The following is a 20,651-nucleotide window of genomic DNA, read 5'->3' on the forward strand; positions in this document are numbered from 1 at the left end:
GAGAAATCTTCAGTAGATGTATCATTAGGTAATGCAACTCTCATGTTTGTTGTCAGCTGAAGTTTCTTCACATAGCGCCATAGATTCGATGATTTGAGGCAAGTGTTTATTTCGTCAGCAGCCGTTGATCTTGGGATTACTGGTAGTGTTTGGCGGAAGTCGCCAGACAGTAAAATCATTGCGCCTCCAAAAACGTCAATAATGGCAATTTCACTTTTCCACTAAGGCAGCACAATCCGGGCATTGCCAACCGAGCCGTTTAACGGGCTGCCTCGCTTTGCTCTTGTGATTGAGAAGCACGAAGTCGAGCCATACTAACGCGGCGCTCTTCACGGGCAATTCAAACGGGCATTCGCAATGTTTCGTATCCTTCTTGCATTACGGCTTTGCCGGGAAAGATTCGATCGTCTTGGTCGCGGCATTTATAATGATGATTCAAAGAGAATACAAATTACTGCGATTATATATTTCTGAGAAAATTTATATTATCAAATTTTCTACTTAACCATAGACAAAATTACATTTAGCTGTCATTTGCGTTTTGTTATTCCATATCAGATGCGTTTTTGTTATACCACATTTTATAGTGACTTCACGAAAACGCGTTCAAATGGGATAAAAAGTATCCTATTTCTGTCTCCTGGTTCTAAGCTACCTTTCCACCAATTTTCAGCCAAATCGGTTCAGCCGTTCTCGAGTTATAAATAGTGTAACTAACATGACTTCCTTTTATATATATAGATTAGTGAACCGTGTTACGCCAAAAACGTGCAAAGAAAGACCGTGTAAAAACAGAGTTGGGTGTATCTCTTATGGTGAGAAGAAAATTGTCACTGACAATAAATTTCAAATTCTCTAAGAAACCGGATCTGCTTACTGTACAATGTTTGAAAAATCGTACAGCGGGGTCTGTTGGCAGGTAGTAATGGGTTAATGGCCGTAGTATTTTTTTTTTATTTATGTACAAGAGTAATAATTATATCGTGGCCGCCGTGGTCGAAAGGGTTTGTGCGAGACTATCATTTGCTGCTAAGTTTGCAATCTCGGACATGAAACAACGAATGATAGAAAACGTTTTTTGCTATAGCGGTCGCCCCTCGGCGGGCAACGGCAAACTCTAGGGAGTATTTCTGACATGAAAAAGGCCTGTTTATCCCTTCTCATAATAAGCCATCTGCAATTCGGAGTTGGCATAAAACTATAGATCTCTCCACTTGTGGAACAACACCAACTCGCATAGTACATACAAATTGGTGGAGATGCTCGGCCAAACAGGCGATAAAGGCTGTAAGTGCCATACATACATATACATATATTAGGGCGGGTCGATTTAAAAATCGCTCATTGCTCTGCGAAAATCGTATTCTAGGGATCAAAATAAGAAACTTTGCCGAAGGAACCATACCTCTAAAACGAATTCTGATGTCCCCCAATTTGGGTCGAACTTTTTAGTTTCTTTTCTCATATAAAGGCCAAAAATGGTGATATTTTGAAATGATTGTATGGGGAACCCCCCAGGGGAGTTCCAGGGGATGTGCCAAAATCTATGCCAAAAATTCGAAAGACGCAAAAAGTGTTATTTCAAGGGCTTAGCATGACCACCATCCAGATTCCATTATGGTTTGTTGGGGAGTGTCTTGTAAAGGCGTTACATCTCTTCATTTCTGCGAAAAAAGGTTAAGACTGGGGCAAAAGTGTACCAGGAGGATGTCTTAGAAAGCGTAGTGAAGCAGTTAAGCAGTACTCTCTTCAATGAAGAGCGTTGGATCTTCCAGCCAGATTGCGCACCAGTCCATAAGGCAAAAACCACCCAGCAGTGGTTAAAAACATTATTTCTGGGTTCATAGCGGCAGAAGATTGGCCTCTAGAAGTTCAGATCTGAATCCATTGAGCTACAGCTTCTGGACAGAATTGGAGAACATGGCCTGTCGAAGATCTCACGGAAATTTGGAGAGTATCAAACAATCTTTGGTTCGAGCAGCGACGCCAATATCCATGGAAACCATGGGTGAAGGCTTGTTTAAAAACAAATGGTGACCAATTCGAATGAAAATTGAAATTTTTTTTTTCTTAATATCTACATGATTAAATAAAACTAACTTCATTAAAGAAGTGATAATTTCATATCCATAACTGACTTAACTTTTAACAGAACTTCTGGCTGGAATAAGGAAGACATTCCTTATTGAATTTTTTTCGAAATTATATCGAGTGTTGTAGAGTGTTAAAAATATTTTTTAAGTGAAATGGAAAGCCTTTGTACCATATTTAAGATGCAATAAAAATATGATACTCATAAAAATTCATTTTTTATTTAGTTTTGTTATACAGGCGTCCCTCGTATAACACGGCACTTGTAAAACGCGGTTTCGATATTACAAGGTACAAGAATTGATATTAATGAAACACGATTTTGAAAAATATGCATTTTAAATTTGCACTTTTTCCGTTCAATAAGGGGAATACCACCTATGTAATTATTATTATTAGTCTTTGAATATATTTTTTGTTGTATTTTTTAATTTTTGTATTGTATTTCATCATAAAACTGAATTTTATTTATTTTTCTTAATAAAAACTTCAAGGTAACTTCCTTTTTTCATTTATGTAGTATTTGGAACGAAATCTCAGCTATCATAAAATTTTACACCTAAAGATTTGGTTTCGATATAACACGGTACACATTGCCTTTATTTATATTATTTCAATGTTTCGTAAAACACGGTTTCGATATAAAACGGTACGAATTAACCGTGCTATACGAGGGACGCCTGTATGTACCATTCAGAATTCGCGAACGTAGGTTGGATCTCCGTGAAACACCAAAACGAAGAAAATGCCCTCTGCAGGCAATGGCAAACCTCCGAGTGTATTTGTGCCATTAAAAAGCCCCTAATAAAAAATATCTGCCGTTCGGAGCGGCTTAAAACTGTGACGTACATTCCATTTGAGGAACAACCTCAAGACGCACACCACAAATAGGAGGAGGAGCTCAGCCAAACGCCCAAAAATGGTGTAAGCCTACTTTATATATATTGTATAAAGTAGTGATGGGCAAACTCAGCACATTTGCACTGTGCAGCAGCGCGTGCTTCTGCGTGCGTAAAAGTGCTGGGTGAAGGGGGATATCAAAGCACAGGGAAGAAACAGAAAAATTGAGCGAGTTGTGTCTGTGTTTGTATCTTGAATGAGAGAGCAATTATTCATGAATTCTTACCAGGGATGCCAACTTTTAACTTCATATCAACAAATTTCTAAAAAAATAGGTTTTTTTTGGTAGATTTCTCTTCAATAACTAAATTTAATACATATTACACTTTCTATTATAATAATGAATTAAGATAATGAACAACAATAAACAAGCAATTAAACATTTCAAAAGTTCGCGTAATACTGTTTTTTAATTGCTAGATGTAAAGAAGATTAAGACCTCTGAAAATATTTAATTTGAGATTAAATTAAAATCTTTCATATTGGAAAGCAATGACAGTTAAATCTCCAATAATATTGATCACTGCATATACTGACGAATCTGTAAATTATTCACACTTATCTTATGATTACTTAAATGGTTTTTGAGATCGGATATATTTTTTTAAATTGATGTTTTTTGAATTGAGCTAAGAAATCCAGAAAATCAATTTTTTTAGCAAATTACTTTATAAAACTGCAAACTCTCTTCAGCTACCGAAGTTTGTCAAATGTTTCAGAATTTTTAGCTAATATATGATACCATTTTTTCTTTTATTTTTCATAAAAAGTGGAATAATTTCGCCCATCTAAATCCAATACACTCTGATATGCACAACTGCAAATAAAAATAAACAACCAATAGTATATACTTATGTATATAATTCATGAATAATAAAATCAACAATTTCCAAAATTGATTCCCACATTTAACAACTGCGGCAACTCTTACTCATAAGTTTTGACATTTCATAAATAAAATCAGTTTTTTCGTGATTTCTTCATTTTTCGACGATATTTTTTGAGACCGTAAGTTACATATTATTGTCGCATAAAAAAAACTAATGTTAAGTGTATTTGTATGGTGTGGATGCAGTAAAAGTGATGAAAATTCTATTTAAAAATTTGAAACGGCGAACGTCAAAACAAAGTACACAGAGTTCAACTGCCGACAGAAACATAAATTTATTTCTAATGTGTAATATATTACTCTGTTTTAACTTTTAATTTATATAAACAAAGTTAAATAAAATATTAAATATAAAACATTTGGTTCAGCATGACCTCAAATAAAAGAACATTGTTAAATTTGAATACGAAGTGGAGGGTAACTTTTTTATGCAAATATGTAGACAGAGTATCACAATGCCTTGTATGTGAAAAACGTGTGGTGTGTAAGGTTTTTAACATAAAGAGACATTATGAGCTGCACAGGAGTGAATATGATGAATATGTAAGAGAAGAAAGGAAAAGTATATACAAATCCTTAAGTCTAAACGAAGAGCCCGATTCGAGGTGCCAAATTAGAGAAGATCGGAAAAATTCAAATTATTCAATTTTTTTTTTAATTTTTTAGGAAAGCGAAGATTACGTTGTAGATGCAAAGCGTGCAACTTATGAAATCGCGTTAAACCTTGTTCGTGAAAATCGTGCATTTTCGGATGGCGAACTGGTGAAGTCTTGTATATTAAAAGCTGTAGGAATTTTGTCCCCTTATCTCGTAGAACTATAAGCAGACGAGTAGATGAAATGGCGGAAATTATAGAATTGCAGTTAAAAGAGCGTACAAAATCATTCACAGCGATTTCATTGGCAATTGACAAAAGTACAGATATATCCGACATAGCCCAATTAGCGATTTTTATCCGAGGAGTTGATGCCCACCTAAATATATGTAAAGAACTTTTGGACATTATTCCAATGAAAGGGACGACTAAAGGTGAAGATTTATTTCAATGTGTTAATGAATGTACTGAACGCATGGGTGTATCATGGCGAAAAGTGGTTTGCGTTGCCACCGATGGTGCGAAATCCATGAGCGGATGCAAACAAATTTCTCTAATCATTTTTGTGTACATTGCCATACTGTGCGCATTGCCATATGCGTGTGATTTGAATTTGAGAGCAACTAAGTACTCACCAAGAATACCCACTCTGCTATGATAATTTCCTCAATGTTTTTTGAAAAAATCCTCTATTTTTTTAATGGAAACATATATAAATTGTCCTGTTGTGACCAGCATTCTTTAAAAAAATGCACTAACATAAAAACATACGATATACATACATACTTATATGTAAACGAAGACAATTTTTTCATTCAGAAAAATATACACCGATTTGTCAGTACGCACTTTTCTCCACATAGTTTAGCAACTATGAAACTTTGACATGCGAATGTTCAAACTTCTTGATTATAAAATCGCCTATGCTTCTTGATTACAAAAATTATAAAAGTAAATAAAATAGAAATTTGCAAAGATGATGCTAATATTCAAAGAAGCGTTTCCAATAAAAAAAACCAAAAGCATTTTATTATTTAATATGAACGATCAACACTTCGAAATCCCCTAACATGGAATGAAGTCCCCTTATCTGGTAACTTTGCTATTGGCAAAGCTTCACTCTCTTTTTTACAAACACATATGCATTGCTCAGAAGTGATTAATATACGTACACACCTATTGCTTACCCTTCTGATGTACGTTTGTCGCCCCCCCCCCCCCCATCTAGCACTTTGCTAGCACGCTCTGCTGCGAGCGTGCCACTCTGCTGCCCGTCCCTAGTATAAAGAATACAAAATAATTAATAAGTCGTCGTGTTGTATTTAGGGCTTCTATTTGCAGTCTTCTTATTTCGAGATCAATGTCGCGCGTTGCCTGTTCTATGCTATGCTTCTCCTCTTTTATTGCCAACATTTTCTCATGCACTAGCACCAGTCTGCCCAATCTTGAATCCAAACTCTTTTGCAACTCAGACATGGATTTCAAATTTTGTTGGGCGAGCGCTAACTTCTCATCATTCCCACTGTTGTTGTTGTTGTTTTAACAGTAATGGTAGCCCCGTCAGTGTAGGGCATATCACCGATCGTCTTCATCTAGCTCATCTAGGGGAGGCCCAGGAAACATGCTGTTTCGACAGGTTGGGTCCAGAGGGAGAGGGGTGTTAGATGAGTCGGTTTTAGGGGGCATGTGAAGAGGTGGTTAGTGTCGTGCGGGGTACCTTCACATGCCGGACATGTGTTTGGAATATCGGGGTCAATTCTGGATATGTAGGAGTTTAACCTGCTACAGTATCCCGAACGTAGTTGTGCCAGTGTTACACGAGTCTCACGGGGAAGCTCTTCGTCTGCAGTAGGTGGTGGTTGGACTCCGATTACGGCATTCACAGGACGGGAGTTCATGAAGGTGGTGACGGTCTCCCGGTGGATGTCGTTTATTGACTGACTAAATACTATCCGGTCCAGTAGATTGCGGTCAGTTTTGTCCTGGATTTCGTCAGCGTAGTCTAAAAGGTGTCTCCTGACGTGCCTGGGAGGCGGCTCAGGCTCAAGCAGGTGTCTGCAGGGGTGAAACCTGCGGTAACATCCAAGCAGGAACTGCTTGCTGAGCAGTTTGTTATGCTCCACTACTGGGAGCATTTGTGCCTCGTTATGCAGGTGTTGAATGGGGGGCGTCAGGAGGCAACCGATCGTTGTCCGAATGGCGGTATTTTGACATGTCTGTAGCTTTATCCACTGCGTGTCACTAGTTCCAGGCGACCAGACAGGCGCAGCATAGTTCAGAACCGGCCGACCAATTGTCTTAAATGTCGAAAGCAATAGTTCTTTGTCTTTGCCCCAAGTGCTGCTGGCAAGCGATTTGAGGACCTTGTTGCGATTTTGGACTTTAGTGGCAATTGCGGTTGTGTGCGCAGAGAAGGAGAGCAAGCTGTCAAAGGTTACACCCAAAATTTTGGGTTTGCCTTAGGGGACAGCTTGACCTCCTTTGTCCAGGTGGTAAAGAGGGTCGCCGTGGACTTGGTGGGGGAAAGTTGGAGATTCCTCGCAGTAAAAAAGCGAGAAAGGTCGGCGAGGTAGTTGTTCACTTTGGAACACAGGCCATCGATGTCATTGCTCGACGCCACATCGTCAGGCGTCAGCGTATGAGATCAGGGAAACTCCCGCTGGTGGTTGGGGGAGCTTCGAGATTTAGAAGTTGAACAGCAAGGGAGAAAGGACACCACCCTGCGGTACACCTTGCTTAATCTTCCTCTGCTTTGATGTTTGATCTCGAAAAATCACTGACGAGTGCCGACCGCTCAGGTAGTTTGCGGACCACCTCTTCAGCCCTGGCGGGAGTGTCGACTGTAAAATGTCATCTAGTAGCGTGGAATGGCTGACTGTGTCGAAAGCCTTCTTCAGGTCCAACGCTACTAGGACAGTCCTCTCGCAGGGGCGGTTTTGGTTAAGCCCGCGGTTTATCTAGGCGTTTATGGCTGTGAGTGCAGTGGTGGTGCTATGCACTCGTCGGAAGCCGTGCTGAAGTGGGGCTGGGGCCAGGTGTTTCGTGAAGAGTGGGAGTAGGAGGGCTTCAAGTGTCTTCACTACTGGGGAAAGGAGAGTTATCGGCTGATAAGATTCCCCTTTGTTGGCGGGTTTCCTAGGTTTCAGTAGTGGGACCACTCTCCTTGCTTTCCACTTGTCAGGGATGATGAGAGTGGCCAGGGACAGATTGAAGACCCTTGTGAGAAATCCTACTCCCAAAGGTCCCAGATGCTTCAGCATCAACGCGTTTAGTCCGTCAGGGCCAATGGCTTTTAATGTTTTCGATTTGTTGATGGCCCCCTGAACCTCATCACCGGAGAAAGCAAGTGGCGCACTGTCGTTCGTCAGTTTGTGCAGCCTTCTGGTAGCACGACGTTTGGTTCTGTCGGCCAGACGATGCAGTATAAAAGGCCGGCTAAAATAGCTCGCGCATCTTTTCGGGTCCGACGAAGTGCAACCGTTGAAGGTGATAGCCACCTTGTCATTGTGCTTCGTCGGGTTCGACAGGGACCTAACGGTGGACCAGAGCTTACTTACCCCGGAGGTGAGGTTACACGTCTTCAGGTGCTCAACCCATTTAGTCCGCTTGGGTTGATTTACCAGTTGCCGGATCTCCACATTGAGATCCCTTATGCGGGGATCCCCGGGATAGGCCTGGCGTAGGTGGTCACGCTCGTTTGCCAAGCTGGCTGCTTCGGCTGGGAAATGGGGACGAATGTCCTTAAAACTTCCAGCTGGAATGAAGCGAGCCGCAGCAGCTATGAGCACCTTGCGGAATGCGCGTTCACCTACGCGCACATCATTAGGGATGGGAAGAGCGGCGAAGGTGTCCTCGGTGAATTCCGTGAAGCCGGCCCAATTAGCTTTTTTAAAGTTAAAATAGGACCGGTGGTTCGCGGAAACAAAGTCGGCAGGTCTCTCAATCGAGACGATAATGGGCAAGTGGTCTGATGCAAGCGATAGCATAGCACTTTTTCCCCTCGGTGTCTGCGTCGTAAAGTTTTGAAACAGGAACAGATGTGTATGCTGACATCGATGTGTTATGACAAGAGTTTGCCTCCTCGTGACTGGATTCACTACCACTGATATTATTTATTAAAATTGGTCTTATAATAAATTTATTACAAACACCATATTTAATTATATATTTTTACAAATTACTTACATTTTTGGTTAAACTCCATCTTTTACGGGCGGCTGCCGGTATTCAAATGACAGTTCGATCAAACGAGGACGTTCAACGCTCGTAGTACCAAGTATGAATTTTTCAGTGACGAGTGGTACGTTCACTGATGTGATGATTCGAGCCCAGCTTTTGAAATTTTTTTAGTGGTACGTTCACTGATGTGATGATTCGAGCCCAGCTTTTGAAATTTTTGAAGAACCCAGCAGGTCACTTCAAATTGTTTTTGGTTTAGCCGCCGATTCTCACAGTGGCCATTTTAGTCAATTAATTACTTGTGTACTTGTGTGCGCGTCTCTATGTACTGTCATTCCGAAAGCTCCCATTATTACTATTACACACCATTGCCGGCTTGTTGGCGCCTGCGTCGTAGTAACAAACACACGTGTGTCGCTGGGGCAATCAGCGTAATGTTTGTCAACAAATATTGCAATACCAAAACAAGTCCTGCGCACAACTACCAAGAAGACAGCAACAAGTTGTTGGAAGTTTTCCAATTCCAGGAATTTCGGAGAAACTCAACACAACCTTTCGAGCTTTCAACACGGCCTCAAGGCTTTTTAAGCTATGACAATTTTCACGGACTTGAAATTTTATCAGTTGCTGTGCAGACCTGGTAAAGTAAAGATGTAAACTCGGAAAAACTCTGTGTCAAAATACTTGTGTATGTATATATATAAATGCATGGTAGGTTAATTCTGAAATTTAATGAGACTGAAAAATCGAATGCGAGCAACTTAATCAAGAAAATATATTGTATTTAAAAGACGTAAAAGTGAATAGTTAAATAAAGGAAAAGGAAATAAGCAGATCTCAAGTAATTACATATATGCATAAGTATGTACATATATATGTAAAGGAGTGATAATTTATGCAATAAAATGAAATTTTATTAAGTGTTAGTAAGTTTGTAACCGTTTTCTGAGCAGGTGCGTAGTAGAGTGAAAGTATTTTTCCATAAAGTGAATTGTGATTGGACGAAAAAATGGTTTTCTTATCGATGCAGAAGATGTACAGATGCGAAATTTCACTGAAAAATACAAAAATAAATTGGTAAGTAGAAATGTATAGCATTTCTTACTTTCGGCTTTTCGAAAATTTTACAAAACTTTTACAATTAAACAGTCAAACCAAGGCTACCTGTAAAACAAAATGTGAAAAAATAGAAAAAATTACGCCAAATGATAGTGAAAAAATTTGTATGTATACTCAGGCAATTTCGTCTGCTTTAACGATTTTTCCAATGACCTTGTTGCGTATCAACGCGCAACGCGCACAACGCTCCACACTGCGACCGACCGATATGCACACATACATATGCATGCGTACTACATACCAACACATCGACTTAACTCCCAACCTACCAACGATACATATGAACGAACATGTGAGCCATATTGTGAGTAATTTGTTGTAAATATGCGCATACACACTTTAGGAGTAATGTCATCACGGCAAGGCAACAAAGCTCAGATCCCAGATCCCAGATTTTGAGGTCCGTGAGTTTGAATGGATAAGAATTTTCGATGATATTTTATACTGTGTTTCAGTGATTAGTAAATTTTTTTTGTTTTAAGAGAACATGAAAATTTTGATACGACTGCCTTACTTCTATTGATGATCCAATCATACATATGTACATATGTATGTATACAAAAGAGTGGGCCGAAAAAAAAGTTTTTTTTAGGATCGAATTCTAATAGTGCGGAAAAGTTGCACTGTTAGACTAATAAAGTGTGTGCCGAATTTCGATATCTTCTGTCGCCAGCAGAGGCCTCAAATATTGAAATTTCAGTTGATATTCTGAAAAATTTTATTTTTTTAGGATTTTTTTTTCTCTATGCATACATTCCGGAGCACATTTCATAACAAAAATAAGAACTATAAACTAATTAAACATAAATTTATCCAAGATTAAGCACATGCCCACTATAAAATAATAATAAAACGTTATTGATTGAGCAGCTTTTTGCCTAGTTTTTATTGCGAAAATACGAGTACATAAATATTTTTGTAGCCCAGAACCCAACACGTGGAGGTTGCTGCACTTTGGGTTCCTATTTTTTTTTTAATAAATTTTTTTTTTATTTATTTTTTAATTTTTTACAATTTTTTATTTTATTTAGTTTTTTTTAACTGGTTTTGTTCTTTTTTCATGTTTTGTAATATTGTAAAAAAATGATAAAATAAAAGGTATTTCAAGAAAACACTGCGGCTTTTAAACTTAAAGCAATAATTCATTTCATGTTTACCAAAGTTTTTTCTTTTTGTCCACATTTTGTAATATGTATTGATAAAAAATTAGAAAATAAAAAGTATTTCAAGAAACTCTGCGTTTTTTTAGATGTAAAGCAATAGTTCATTTCATATTTATCAAATCAGAGAAGTGTGTGACATGGATATTTAGAGAACGCCCAATTCTCATACAGGGGGGGAGAGATTATATCTACCGAAGACCAGTTTATCATTTTGTTGTAATCATCAGCATCAAAATCGAGATTGGGTAGAGTGCGACGTGCATGTAGTAAACTATTTCGCGCTTGCAACATTTTTGCGAGAGCATCGAGGCGAATTTCTCGTCTCTCATCAGTCATCATTGTTAAAAGGATGTTTTCCGGAAGAGCGAAATATGCGTTCCGAGAAATAGAAACATTAACAACATCTAAATATTTAGGTGCGAGGTACCGAGTGCGTCTGATAGTTTCAGAAAGGAGCCTTGACCCGTTTTCAAGAGAGCTATTATTTCGTATTTTAAACCACATTGGGACATAGACGGTCAGTAAATATTTTACAAGAGCTTTGAGCTTAGCTGAAAGTCGAACTGTTGAAATATACAAGAATTAGAGGTGTCACTTTCTGAACCATCATTCACTTCCGATGTATTGCAGCCGAACGTAGAGCAAGAGGGATAGTTTTCTGGGCCACAGAATTTTTTATTATTAATTTGCTTGGTCATCTCATCGCGGCGTCGTTGTCTTTCTATGAGTTTCTTTGTTTCAGGTATGTCCACTATTCCGATACAGCCTATACGAGCACCTCTTTGGTCTGACAGAAAAGCTTGCTTTTTTTGAGGAACTTTTTTTCTTTTGGACATGAGTAAGTTGTAAAATCTTGACACTTACAAGCTGAAATATCTAAAAGTCGGGAAGTATTCGCCTTAAAGTCATCAGCACGTTTTTTCAAAGCAGGACTTCTATGTGCAGAATACAAACCCTTTTTAATTTCTCTGTGCATACTTTTTATGATACTGATTTATCATGTATGTATATTACGCGTGAATAGAAGCCTTGTTAAAAATACAAATGGTTTTCTTGGCAGCTTGTCCGGCTATGATCAAAAAGGCCGGATCTCTGTTTCCTCCATCTCATTACATCTTCATAACTTGGTAGTTGATAATCTGGCAAATCTTTAGGACTTCCAAACAATGGGCATTAAACGTTTGTCCTAGGGACAATTTGGTTAATGCCATTGTCGTCATATAAACTTTTAATAAAAGATTATATGCTTTTATACGAAACAATATCTGTCGAATAAAGCGGAAGAAAAAATAGACAAAGTAATTGCTGTAACTTCACGGACGGGCTACTGGGAGCTCCATAAACGTATTGCTTGATCAAACAAACAGAGTGGAGTGTAGTGAATTAAATTGTTTCGGTGGACCTTCTCATCTAAAATTTGTGTTTAACATATACCGGTATGATAACAAATATTGTAGTATTTTCAAAAAAGTTAAAATTGTTCAGAATTTAAACTCAAAATTCAAAGTTTGAGGCCTCTGCTGGCGACAGAAGATATCGTTCGATTGGGCTCAATTTTGTCACACACTTTATTAGTCTAACAGTGCATCTTTTCAGCACTATTAGAATTCGATACTAAAAAAAATTTTTTTTTCGGCCCACTCTAATATACAAATACAAATTCCCAAATTAAAAGGAAATAATTTAAAAAATAAAGGAATACGTAACCAAAGAAATAAATAATAAAAAATTGTAGAAAAATAGTAAACAATATGATTTGACAAAAGAGGATAAGTTCGTGCGCAAGCCCAGGCTTATGAAACACTTAACGCTGAAGTTCGTTCTGGTATATGTATACTAGGGCGGGTCGATTTAAAAATCGCTCATTGCTCTGTGGAAATCGTATTCTAGGGATCAAAACAAGAAACTTTGCCGAAGGAACTATAGCTCTAAAACGAATTCTGATGTCCCCCAATTTGGGTCGAACGAAAAATCCCACTTTGACCCATTTAGAGTGCTCCAATCGAGTCCAAAGGTATAACCGACCCCACTAACTTTGGACGGCCGATCCACCCAAGCCAGTGGCACACCCTCTGGAACTCCCCTGGGGGGTTCCCCAACCAATCATTTCAAAATATCACCATTTTTGGCCTTTACATGAGAAAAGAAACTAAAAAGTTCGACCCAAATTGGGGGACATCAGAATTAGTTTTAGAGGTATAGTTCTTTCGGCAAAGTTTCTTATTTTGATCCCTAGAATATGATTTTCACAGAGCAATGGGCGAAAGAAAGATTTCTCCTTGGTTTACTCATACTTCCCCCCAATAATATCTTCAGTCTTAACAATACTGCTATACCAAATTTAAAACAAATTTCATACTTTTTATAGTGCTGACTAGGGCAAGACAAAGCATGGAGTTGTCCACAAAGTAATAGGAGTGCGGGCATCAAAAATATATATGAAATAATAACTTTTTGTAACACATCTAAAAGTACTTTCTTATATGCAGTAATTAGCAATAAATCCACAAAAATTAATCTCCCCGTTCACTTATGGAAGATTGGATGCAAAATTCACAATCAGCTATCAAGACTGTTTTGAACAGTTTTTCTTCATAGAAATTCGTTTGGTGGAATATTTTAGTGTTTTCGGTTTGTTTAATTAATATTAAAGATGTGAAGAAAAGGCAAAGAAAATTAGTAGTTACAGTACAATCCCTCTTAACCGGTCACCTCGGGACTGCATACCTGGCCGGTTGCCGTGTTGGCCGGTTAATCCGGTATGTATACATACATATAAAAAAATGGAGAAACATTTTTTACATATTTATGTATTTCATATTTACATATGTTAATGTGATTTTCTTCTGTTTTTTAACCTTCAGTGAATTTCTGAATGCGACATCCCTCCATTTTCTAATCACCAAAACGTCTAATGCTGTTGACTCATGTTGCTGCTCAATGTATTTCAATGCAATTTCCATCACATTTTTGGCTTCTTCATGAGAAACTGTTTTCTCCTCTTCAACGTCACTACTCTCATCATCTTCCTCTTGTTCTTTGTTTGCTAAATCTATGAGTTCGTCATCATTCAAAAATTCATTTTCAAGGTGTTCGTCACAGTTTATCATCCAATTTTCCACATCTTCTGCCTGTAATGATTCGTTACCCGATAACTTTTGAAGGTCTTGTAAAGTAGATTTGTTTTCTTCTTCTTCAGTCCCTGCAATATTCGAGATCACCATTAGATTCTCAACATCTGGCCAAAGTTTTCACCAAGACTTAACAAACGTTGAAGAGGGCATTTCTTGAAATGCTGTAGCTAACATATAGATAACATCCTTGATATTGATCTTTTTGATGACTTCTAAAAGACCTTTGTCTTCACTCTCCGAATGTTGCAGAATTTCAGAAACAAGTTTACGCCTGTATCGTCTTTTTAAGCTTTCGATCACTCCTTGGTCCATTGGTTGCACTAAGCTTGTCACATTAGGAGGAAGATAAACTAATTGTATGTCATCTACAGCGCAGTCATGACGATGGGTTGGAGCATTATCTAACACAAGAATTGCTTTAATAGGCAAGTTTACACTTTTTAAATGTTTTTAACTTTTGGAACAAACTCCAAATTAAACCACTCTTTAAACAAGTCTGAATTCATCCACGCTGATTTTTGTGACTTATAATAAACCGGAAGGGAAGATGGATTCATTTTTTTGAATGCCCGTGGTTTAGCAGACTTGCCAATAACGAAAAGAGGAATTTTATGAGTCCCTGCTGCATTCGAACAAACGGCCACTGTAATACGTTCTTTGTTCTTTTTGAAGCCAGAGGCAGACTGTTCATGACTACCTGGAAAAGTTGTTTCTGGTAACATTTTAATATTTAGCCCGGTCTCGTCCATATTATAGACTTGTTCTGGAGATAAATCCTCTGTTTTAACCATTTCACCAAACTTAGTCTTGAATTATGTCGCACCAGAAGTATCAGCAGACATTTTTTCTCCACTTACATGTGCGAAATGAATTCCGTGTCGCTTCTTCCATCGATTAAGCCAACCATCACTTGCCACAAAGTCACCTCCAATATTAATCTTCTGGTGGATAGCCAAAGCTTTTTCTTTCAAAATTGGGCCGCCAATCGGTGTACCTCTTCGATCGGTTTTTTTCACGTACAACGGCTACCCAGACTACTATCAGATTCCATTCCCGAGCAAAACTCCTCAGTGGAACGCCTATCTCTTTGCCAGTCATTTACAGTGCTTTTTCCAACATTAAATTCTGCACATGTTTTCGCTACGGATTCACCATTATCAATCCGCCTTACCACTTTCAAACGTGTATCCATCGAAACCACAATTCGTTTGCGCTTTGCACACATTGTTAAGGAAAGAACTATGTTATGTCCGTACCCACAGCAAAAACAAACCAAATTGATCAAAACGACAAACGACAAAATCCTATCTAACATCGTTTATAGTTTACTTCGCCGGGATCTCCCCGTAATATCGGGGGAATCCCTGCCGCATCGCCTCGCCGGTGAATTTCTTGGAAAATATTGCATTGCGCTCGGCTGTTGTAAACAGGCCGGTTAATCCATCGACCGGTTAATGCGAAGCCGGTTAAGAGGAATTATACTGTAATTGAATTGCGCAATGTGCTGCTAATAATAGACACTTGGAGGAAATCCGTAAACGACGTCTACTGAGGTTGCAAAAAATTGTGGCAGCAATAAGAATGCGAACTTGGATATTACATTTTACAATAAGCAATAAAAGGCCAAACCGACTATGGAAACACACTTTTTCTGTAATATGAATGCATAGTTAATAACATCTAAAAAAAAAAATTATAAGAATTATGTCTACAAATTATTATTCTTTAACTAATAATCAAAAAACAACATTATCCAAGATGCCAATAGGTCATGGTGAGATGAAGGTGCATACAAGAAAATAATAAAGGAACTGCTTAGCCTCTCAAGAGAGGATATCTCGAAGCTCGTGGCTTGCATAACCAGTCATTGGCTATTTGGCAGGCATTCCTTCAGACTAGGAGTTTTCTAGCATAAATTTGGTAGAAGTTGTAGAGATGAGGAAGATGAAGAGGAAGAAACAGTTGAGTATTTCCTTTGCAATTGTCCCACCTTAACTAAAATCAGAGCAAATTGTCTAGGTAAATACTTTTTCAATTCACAGTGGTATCACAACGCACCTGTAAGGTTTAAGTGAGTTAGTCGTACAGACTGACTACCACCATAACCTAACCTAACCTACTTTGATGTTTCTCCTTACATTTGTAATAATAATTATCGATAACACAGAAAACAATTAGTTGTGCTAGGAAAAGTATGGTTATAAGCTAATATTATTTTATAGTCTCGGATTACGTGATAGAAATTTCATACGGGTGATCCCGCTTTTTAATTACGGATTTTGAGTTAAGCACGAAAATGTAGATACTCTACTTGTATGTGAACCTACTGGCAATTTAAAAAAACTATTGCTAATTTATGCATTCGTTTTTTGGTCCCTGTGGGTAGAGGAAAGCACGGTACAGAGGAAAAGCGAGCAATAATCGAAAGGGTAAGAAAATATTGGAAAACAAAAAAGGAAGCTTAGGTTTTCATAGGATGATTTGCTCAGATGTTAGAAAATGCCTTAAATTATAAAAAAAAGCTTGAAACCCGTAGACAAAAACACAAAATACCCCCTAAAGGTGATTGCAATATAATACGAAACTGGAAAAGTAATACATTTGCATCAACCAGGGTCTTCCACGACGATCTTAGTTCGCCAGGTAGGTTTGTTGCAGTACAAATTATTCGCTAGAAGTCTACGAAAAGTACCGCTACTGACAAAGAAATCCATGAACGCCCATATAGAGTTTGCAGAAGACGATGAGTCCACGTTCGTGAGCAAATAGCGAAATAAAGTTTGTCAAAAAAGTCTTGCGGTATTTTTATTGAATTTTCAATTGTTCATAAAATTGGTTATAATAATGCGATTTAAGTCAAATATGCGCCGTTTTGTTCGATGACGAGTTCCCAACGAGATGCCAACTTCATAATGCCCCTCTTATAGAAGCTCGCTTCCCTATTGTCAAAAAACTCCGAGAGCCAATTTTCACAGGACTCTCTTGTGGACAACTTCCGACTACCAAGCTCGTTCGCCATGGACAGAAATAGGTGGTAATCACTTGGTGCGAGATCCGGACTATACGGTGAATGCAAAAGAACCTCCCATCCGAGCTCCCGGAGCTTCTGGCGCGTCACCAAAGATGTGTGTGGCCTGGCGTTGTCCTGATGGAAGACAATTCGGCCTCTGTTGATCAAAGATGGCCTCTTCTGCATGAGTGCTGCATTCAAGCGGTCCAGTTGTTGGCAGTACAGGTCCGAATTGAGCGTTTGGCCATAGGGGAGCAGCTCATAGTGGATGATTCCCTGCCAATCCCACCAAACACACAGAAGAACCTTCCTGGCCGTCAATCCAGGCTTGGCCACCGTCTGGGCAGCTTCACCGCTTTTCGACCTCGACCGTTTGCGTTTCACGTTGTCGTAAGTGACCCACTTTTCATCGCCAGTCACCATCCGCTTCAAAAACGGTTCGATTTTGTTGCGATTCAGAAGCGATTCGCATGCATCCATAGGGGCAAAAATGTTTTTTTGCGTAAAGTCGTGTGGCACCCATACATCGAGCTTCTTTTTGAATCCAAGCTTCTTCAAATGGTTTATAACGGTTTGATGACTCATGCCCAGCTCTTGGCCGATGCTACGGCTGCTACTATGCCGGTCTCTTTCGATCAATTCAGCGATTTTATCGCAATTTTCGACGACAGGCCTTCCGGACCGTGGCGCATCTTCGATCACCTCTGCACCAGAACGAAAACGTTGAAACCATCGTTGTGCGGTGGAAATGGAAACTGTATCGGGTCCATAAACTGCACAAATTTTATTTGCAGCATGAGATGCATTTTTGCCTTTATCGTAGTAGTACTGTAAAATATGCCGTATTTTCTCTTTATTTTGCTCCATGTTTGCGACGCTATAACTCACGAACGACTAAAAGCAAACAACAATTAATCAAACACGTGTTAGCACGTGAAAAGAGCTTTCCAAAACGCTCTAGCGTGAACCGATGCGACGAATACAACTAGAACTACACGCTTGCAAAGACAAGCTTGCGAAAATACCGCAATATTTTTTTGACAACCTTTATATATTGTGGTCAGATGAAAGAAAAATCGACTTGTTTGGTAGTACAGGTTCCAGAAAATATATTCGACGCCCACCTAACACGGAATAAAATCCCCGTTGCACTACAAAAATGGCTAGAAAAGGTCGCACTAAAGTCTTAGCATTAGATTATTTTTCATATAGCGGAGTAGAGGCAATTTATTTGATTGAAGGCATCATGGATCAAAGTGCATATCGTCATATGAATTCAAAAAAGCCCTAAGTTACAAAAAATTCAAAATCGACTTTTTATTTGATTATTATGCACCGTATCATTATACATGTTCCTTTAAAATTTTATAATCCAACAACCAATAATGACGTTGGTATAAACAAAATTCGAAAAGCCGGTGACGGTGAATAAAACATTTTCATTTTGAAAGGTTTTTTGCTTCTCCTGTAAAATTTTTAAAATGTAACTTAGGGCTTTTTTGATTTCATGTGATGATATGTAGAATTATTAGACGAGGTAATATTACCGTATGCCACATGGAATAGACTACTGAAATGGGTATATCATCAGGGAAATGATCCCAAACAACATGGTTGAAGTTATGCTTGGGGCTGCTAAGTCTGTCGCCCTTAACCGCATAGAAAAGTGTGAACTGATATCATAAAAGGGTTGCTCAATGAAAACCAACTAATTCTAGAGACTTATGGAAGGTAGTACAAGTGGAATGGAAAGGAATACCATGTTGTTATATAAATTTCTTCTACTTTTACGTTTGACTGAAATGCGAGAACTGCGAAAAGATAAAAGCAACTTACGTGATTTATTTTGTGCCAAAAAAATTTGAAATAAAGCCATTATTTTATTGAAAATTTTCATGCCGGCAATTCATCATATTACTGCGGTAAATAAAATAAAATAAAAATAAGGGGTACGTACTTCAAAGACGAAAGCTATGTTTTTGAATTCAGTTTTTCCAGATTGTTAAAATTATTAGCTGTCATCATTTTGACTAAATGACAAACATGAATCTTATGCCACTTTCTTTTTTATATGCAAAGTCATGCATTTATCGCAAAATATCGAAAAATGCGATTGGTAACCTACAAGCTTCCCCAATTGCTAGTATTTCCGTGTGAAAAACACTGCAGGCATTAGGAAGGCGAACAGATATGTAGATCTATCGGAATAACGTGTGTCAGTGCATTAAGAGCCTCCCTAGTCGACTAGTCCATAAATAAAACTTTGGTTAATGGTTAATGGTTATAAAGGGTTAAGGTATGGCCCTTTAGTACTGCGGCCATATTGATCTATTGTGCACCCTATGCTGTCAATTGACTGTTAAGTATGCTTATGAATTGTACCAGCTCCTTCTGAGGGAGTGATTGAAGGTCTTCATCTGTAAGCATGAACTTGTTTAAAAACCTTTTCCTTCTATGCGTCAACCCCAGATATTCGATAATGAGATGTTCTATAGACTCCTCATCTTCGCAGCAAAATCTGCAGGTGCTGGTGTTAGTTATGCCTAATTTCTGTAAGTGTTTGTTGCAGGTGAAGTGACCCGTTAGGGCGTCATATCCCTCATGTCCCGGTACCCAAATTAATGAAACATTGTTTTTGGATGCCAGGTTATTGAGTGCCTTGTGGCATTCTAAGAGGGTTTTTGAGTTGTAGGTATAGCTATCTAAAGCTTTTAGAACTGATTGGCTGTCCGAGAGTATTTTGATCTTTACTCTCTTGTGGTTTCTACGTTGCATGATATTTACTGCTTCCATTATTGCGTATAGTTCCGCTTGGAAGATAGTGGTGTCCCTGGTGAGAGTGTATGATTTGTGGATTCTGGGCCCCACTACTCCTGCTCCTACACCATAAGGTGTTTTTGATCCATCAGTGTACCATTTTTGTGAATCATCATTCATCCATTTCGGGTTTGTTTTCCACCCGATCCTCTCAGGAAAGGTAACTGTGTATCCTTAAACAGAGGGTTGGGTCAATGTGGTCTGAAACTTGAGCCATGATTATGGTGTTTTTGATTTTATTTAGGATATTTAGGTGACCGGTGAGGTTGCTCAATTTGAAATTTTCTTTCATGTGTAGCATGAGTGCTTGCGTAGCTGCTTCCTCTTGGATTGCTATATGAAGTGGTGGGAGATTAAGGAGTGCTTCCATGCCAGCTGTTGGGGTAGTTCTCATAGCCCCTGTGATGCATAGGCAAGCAAGCCTTTGTACTTTTCCCAGTTTGGTTATCGCTGTTTGTTAGATGGATTTGATCCCCCATACTAGTGCCCCTTACAATATGATTGGTCTAACCATTTGGGTGTATATCCAGAGGGCCATACTAGGGCTGAGGCCCCAGGATCTCCATAGTAATTGTTTGGTTGTCCACAAGGATTTCGTGGCTTTTTTTGTTATATTATTTATATGTGATTCCCAAGTGAGTTTTTTATCTAAGGTTAAACCTAGATGTTTGACCTCTTCCTTTAGTTCTATCACTGTTTCATTTATTTTCAATGCAGGAAACTCTAACTTTCTTTTTCTTGTGAATGGGATTAT

General features: G+C 38.6%; 1 protein-coding gene across 1 annotated transcript in view; it reads left to right on the forward strand.

The window, feature by feature from the left end:
• Positions 1-9,308: 9,308 nt before the first annotated feature.
• LOC128858632 (MAP kinase-activating death domain protein) overlaps positions 9,309-20,651 on the forward strand; it is a 129,768-nt gene continuing 118,425 nt past the window's right edge. The window contains exon 1 of the mRNA XM_054095055.1: positions 9,309-9,731. The gene's annotated coding sequence lies outside the window, so the exon portion shown is untranslated. The remainder of the gene's footprint in view (positions 9,732-20,651) is intronic.

Source organism: Anastrepha ludens, chromosome 3 (assembly GCF_028408465.1).
Source record: "Anastrepha ludens isolate Willacy chromosome 3, idAnaLude1.1, whole genome shotgun sequence".
In the NCBI taxonomy this organism is placed as follows: Eukaryota; Metazoa; Arthropoda; class Insecta; order Diptera; family Tephritidae; genus Anastrepha; species Anastrepha ludens.